Source organism: Anomaloglossus baeobatrachus, chromosome 8 (genome assembly GCF_048569485.1).
Source record: "Anomaloglossus baeobatrachus isolate aAnoBae1 chromosome 8, aAnoBae1.hap1, whole genome shotgun sequence".
Classification (NCBI taxonomy): Eukaryota; Metazoa; Chordata; class Amphibia; order Anura; family Aromobatidae; genus Anomaloglossus; species Anomaloglossus baeobatrachus.
Genome location: NC_134360.1, coordinates 176,040,959 through 176,047,493, shown reverse-complemented (window position 1 = coordinate 176,047,493; position 6,535 = coordinate 176,040,959).

Here is a 6,535-nt window from a genome sequence, read left to right as displayed (position 1 = left end):
ATTAAAGCGTCCAAGGTGCGTGGAACGTCACGGCCAGCAAGCTCGTCTTTGACGCGGCCAGAGAGTCCTTCCCAAAAGGCCGCCGTCAAGGCCTCATTGTTCCAGCCCAGCTCAGAGGCGAGCGTGCGGAACTGGATGGCGTATTGGCCGACGGTCAGGGTCCCTTGGCGTAGCCGGAGGAGCGAAGAGGTCACTGTGGTGGTACGTCCGGGTTCATCGAATGTACTTCGGAAGGCGTGCAAGAATTCCCGGATGTTAGTGGTCATTGGATCCTCATTCTCCCACAGGGGGTTAATCCAGGCTAGAGCTTCGCCTTCCAAGTGTGACATCAGGAACGCCACTTTAGCCTGGTCTGAGACAAACAAATGAGGAAGCAACTTGAAATGCAGGGAGCACTGATTCAAGAAGCCGCGGCAGGACTTGGGATCCCCTGCATAGCGAGGCGGAGCAGCGAGGCGAAGTTGCGAGGCCGTGGCGGAAACTGGTTCGGAGCCGGAGACTGGTTGCTGCGTGGACTCAGACGAGGCAGCGGTCTGCAGTGTATATAACCGGTGGTCCATGGACGCCAGGAATTTCAGCATCCGGTGTAAGGTGTCACGCTGTTGCACCAGTTCCTGGCGTAGTTCGGCCAGCTCAGATGTTTGTGCTCCAGCGGGATCCATGGCCTGATCAAACTGTCAGGACCGGGAGGACTGATGGGCCCAGGAGGTGGATCCACTGGACCGAGTATCCCACCGGGGGGCAGGGTACACGGCAGCCGGAGCACTGGCGTGGCAGGGACAGGTATAACCAGGTCAGCAGAGTCACAGAGTTCTTCAGGACGGTAAGGAAAACAGGCACAGGTACCAGGAAGCAAAGACAAGAAGTCTACAGGACACGGCACCAGGGGGCCTGAACACCTAGCTCAAAAGACAAAGCTTCCAGACACGTTGATCAGGCAACGCCCCTATGGAAGGGCCAGTCTTATATATCCAGCACAGCCGTAGGTCACTTCCTGCTTCAGGTGTGCTGGGTCCATAAAACCAGGAGAGTGGGCGCGGCCTGGTCCTATACAGAGGCATGAGGCTAATACTCAGAGTCAGACTCATGAGACCAGGAGCAGGACACAGGAGAGCACGAGCGGGAGCGGCAGCCATGACCGGTGGACACGTGGAGTGGATCAGTGGGTAAGGAGCAGTGCAATGACGGTGAGGCCGGATCAGTGGGTACGGAGCGGTGGTGCGATGCAGGTGCGACTGGATCAGTGGGTACAGAGCGGTGGTGCAATGCAGGTACGACTGGATCAGTGGGTATGGAGCGGTGGTGCAATGCAGGAACCGGCTCAGTGGGTAAGGAGGGCTGCTGGGACACCGGGAGCGTGACAGGTACCATCTGCCATAAAATCCTAGCCACCCCCCTCAGAGTAAGAAGGACACACCAGTGGGCGGGACCAGGCAGATTGGGAGCGCCCACCTAGGGGTCTTGAGGATCTGAGGGAGGGAAACAGTCAGTTCATGTCAAGTTTAAGTTGAGAGTGGAGTGGAAGAGAAGTGAAGTGAGGAGGAGAGTCAAGGCTGAGCCTAGTGACGGGTGGCCAGGGTAGTGGCCCTGGTCTACTGGCTAGGTGACAAGCAGTGGACCGTGTCCAAAAGCGACGGGAGTCTGGTCGCGGGAAATCCAAGGTGGACCGGGATAGGGTTGGAGCCCGCCAGTATCGACAGCAGAGATCCGGTCCGGAAACCGTGCACAGGCGGGGTACCTGGACCCTAGTTAGAAGACTGTTGCAAGCCCCTTCTCTAATTAACCAGGCCGGGAGCAAGGTTCCAGATGTTGTTCCAGAGTGTTAGCCCAGATAGAGCGAAACGGCAGCCCACCGCGGGGGATAGGGTATCCACAACAACCCACTGAGATCCCAAGGGTCAGTTTTCGCGGGCATGTCTCCCAACCTAAAACAGAACCGGGAGAGGACTCCCCCGTTCCACACGAGGTTGTCCAAAATAGAAGAAAAGTACACAGTGTCGGAGGAAGGGACATTAGTATACCAGCCGGGTGTGGGACCCGAGTTCACCCAGAAGTGGCAGCCGGCCACTGACACCTTGGTTTACCAGCAGACTTGTGTGCAATTATTCATTCGTGAGTACACCAACACCCTCCAGTCCGGCCCGGCGTGCCATATCCACCAGCCATCACCTCCTGTGTTCTGGACACTGAGCCCCGGGGCATCCACCCCTACTCACGGAGGGGCAACACCCAGCTGCAGCTGCATCGCTCCCGGATGATCCCCAACAGCAGCGGTGGTAACCCGCCTTACCCACACCGTGGGTGGCGTCACGACCTGTTACAACAATTCCGTGTACACATTACATCCCAATTTTATTTGAGTGTCCGCGCGACCCCCGGGTCTGGAGACGCCTCGAGCCACTGCGGATCCGGATCCAAGCAGCTCGGCTGCTGATGTGGGGGTGGCACACCAAGATTGAAAGTTGATTCATTGAAAGTAAGATGGGGTGTAGTGCTTCCTTTAGTCACTGTATTACAGTTGTATGTCTCCCCTTTATATAGATCATCTTTAAAAGTTTCCTTTTTCTGCAAAATACAGAAAAAAACCTCTACATGTCTCCTTATAAAATCTGAGCAATATTCAAGCATAATATTGCAGCACAGACATTTAGACTGTTCTGTCTCCATACTTGCATGAAGGCTTTGTACACCGGCTAACTGCCTCTGCTTTGGACTTTGCTTACTGTCTGCAGAAGTAATGTCATAATAACAGTAAGCATCACCTGTAAAGCCGATCACTGAGATCAGAGGTTTGTGCTGTCTAGAGAAGAGCCCCAGAGATAGGTGATTAGTTGCAGTGGTGATATTCACTGTAGTCACAGTGTCACCGCTGCAGCCAGTAAACAAAGAGCGAAGCGGTGGCAGGTTGCTGATGTACAAAGCCTTTGTCCAAGTATGGAGCCTTAGAACCATCTAAATGTCTGAAGCAATGAAGTATATCAGCTAGACCTGTGGAAAGTGAGTGACAGGTCTATACAAGGTTTTGCTGAAATTAAAGTTTATCCAGGAAAGCCCCTTTAAAAGGAAACTTGAACTATTTTAAGAAGCAATGCAATTATTGTTCTGGCATGCTATTCACAGTCTCGAGACGTTGAAAGAATGCGGATGGATTGAAAATATGCTCTACATGTGAAACGACCAAAGAATCTAACCTAGAGGCAGTTAGAGAGGAAGAATGGGAAAATACCTTTTTACACAGGAATGCAGGGATGGGTAACTGGCAACCGAGGAGACTACAGCCTGGGATTCCTACCAAAGAAGGGTCTGGTAACTGGATAACTTTCACATGTCCAATGTACTGTTTAATTTTTCCCTACTATAACCTCAGTATCAGCAAGTAAAGAATAATGGTGCCTTAACATTTGCAAAAATATGGCCATGACACGTATTCCAAAGCAAATTTGTCAGTACTACAATTCTAGCCCATAAAAAATTAAGTAGAGAAACTTTCTAACAAGTTGTAGAAACCTCTGATCAATAACATGGTCAATGCCAGTACAAAGAAAACTTCATAAAGGGACTGTCTCAACTTTTTGAATGGGTAACATTGCAAAATGCTTATAAAAACAAGCCACTTTGCAATTTAATGCTTATTAGAAGTCCTCTCAAGAATGGAGATGGGGCGGGTTTAAATCTATAGCTTATTTCCCACTGTTTAGGTTACCCACTGCATTGCCGCATTGGCAGAGGTGATTGATTTTCTAGGCAAGGATAACATGCTTTCCTTTGGAAAATGCATTTGCTGCCCTGAAGCTGGTCAAATTGATTACATACGGCTAGCTTTAGTGCCTCTGTGGTCCTACAATGCTGCAGATGCAAAATTTACGCTGCTACAAAATAGTCAAGCGCACAGTTTGGGCCAATGATTCAATCAAGGTGCTGGGCCGGATTGTCAATGTTCCACTCCAGGACATCAGGAGACAACTCCTTTATGTTTGTTTGAACAACTTTTCCCTGTAGCTAACTTTAGCTGCCACTGTTGAGGAGAGTCATTGGATCAAATACTTAATTAACATCAGGACATAGGAGACAGTGGGAAGTGTGGTCAATGAAATCGATATTCTATACATAAGCCATTCTTCAGAGACATCCAAGATGGCCCCCGATGACATCATCGACCCACCCATCAGTGTCACCATGTATCCGCCCGATGATATCAGCATCACTGGAGGTCCGCCCCGATGATGTCATAGACAACACCACTGCTCAACTCCATGTTTAGTCATAAATTTACATAATAAAACAGAATACTCAGGGAAGTAGCGGCAATACAATAAGTGTCAAATTGCCCAATTTTTTACTTTGTAAATGGTCATCTTTTACCTTTGTCCTGGAATTGCACAGGAATGCCCTGAAGCCACCAAGGATGCAGCTTAGTTTTGTTTCAACCTAACAGACCTGAAATGTTAACACTAATTGTTAGGGATGAGTCAATCGATTTGATGCAAATCAAATTTTTGTTGAAATTTTAGGAATCTACTGAAAAAGATGAATGTGAAACAATATGCAATTCATTTCAAGTGAAATTCTTGAAGATTGCAACAGCCGTTGAATCGTGACATGACCTTATAAAGGCTTCCTGCTAACACATCACATTATAGAACAGCAAGTCAGAAGGACTATCATACTATGATATCCTGTATAAAAGCAGAAACAGGGATTACAGCAGCCATCCTGTGGAGAATCTGGACAATCCAATGCCATCACACAAATTGTATAGATACTATGGAACAGTACAACAGTGAAAAAAATTAGTGTGTGAGAAAAAGAGACTAGTATTATACATGTTTGTGAGGGTATTGGGAAACTTTGGAATACTTTAGAATCGCTGTGAATTGATTCACCGCAAATAGAGTTTCCTGGAAAATTCTTGTTCAAAGTTGGTAAATCTAAAGCTTAAAACAAATGTTCATCCTTTATAAGTATATTACAGTGTTAGCATTTTGTCACATACTGTATATTTCTTTTAGTTTTGTCCCTTTTTTAATTTTGATGTTTGTACATCTGAACCACAACCAATAAAATCCCAAGGCTGTAATCCTATACTGGCACCACTAAAAGATATGAATAAAACCATGGAAGATTTTTTTGGGGTGTATAATACAACTTGAATACAAGACTGAAATTACTGTTGAAAACAGGTTAGTTTTATTGTAAATTACAAAGACATTAACGCAAGTATAGAAGAGGGACAGAGGTAAAATACCTAGCTCTAGAGTTTGAGTGACCGGATGGAATGGGGGACTAGCGGAACTCAGAAACAGAAAGTGCCCGGTTCCATCACATTACTCACACATTTTACCTCCGGCATGTCTCTGTACTTGCATTGTACATATTAATGGCTATGGAATTTACAATAAAACTAATCTGATTTTAGTTTGTGCCTTGATTTCAATTTGTGTGCTGCACCAAAAATGTCTGCCTTGGTTTTCTGTGCTTCAGCTGCATGATATATATGTACCAGTAAGTGCCTTATATTTTCATAAATTTCTGTTCTTAAATATCCTCCAGAAAGTTGTTTTTTCTACATCTGAGAACTTTTGTGGGTTACCATTTAACGTCAAATTCAGTTTATCTCCTTTATTTAGCTTATAAGTCTGACTCATTATGGCATAAAAATTTCCATCAGAACTATTGTACGAGCCTACTGCAAATGATCTGTTGCTGGGAAGAATCTGCAGCACAATATCGGCAAATTCATGTGTGGCGAATGCTTGGATTTCTACTGTATACAATCCAGAGCTGCATATTTCCACAGTCGTTCCGATGCACGTTATTTGCTGAGCCTTACAACTCGACAGGTCCCATTGCCAATCTGTTTTGCTCCTATCTGTAAAAAATGAAAAGAGACATTATACAGTTATATGGCTTCAGGCTGTTAACAACTCCTCAAACAAATTTTGAAGTCATATTTGTACAAGTATTAATAAAAGGGGCAATAATAAGATTAGCTATTACAGAGCCTATAATATTATTTTCTGATTATCTTTAGCCAGGAGAATTTATAAATACAAAGTAGGTTTAGCCGGCAGAATTAGATGATCTGGGTAGTATCTTTTAGTGAGATACACCAAATTTCTGCACTGCATTTTGCGGGTGGGTTATGATACATTAGATTAATTTAAAGGGAATCGGTCACCAGGACAGCATGTTGCAAGGGTTAAAAGAGAAAATCCAAGCTATTGTTTACCTATACTAAAGGGTTTATTGCTTTGTGATTAAAGGAACCTGTCACCAGATTTGTCCCCTATAAGCTGCGGCCACCACCAGTGGGCTCTTATATACAGCATTCTAACATGCTGTATATAACAGCCCAGGCCACTGTGTAGACTGTAAAAATCACTTTATAATACTCACCTAAATGGTCGATGCAGTGCAGACTGGTCAGATGAGTGTCTTCATTCTCCGGGTCCGGCGCCTCCTATTTCGGCTATCATTGTCCTCCTTCTTTTGAAGCCTAGGTGCATGACACATCCTACATTATCCACACTAGCCA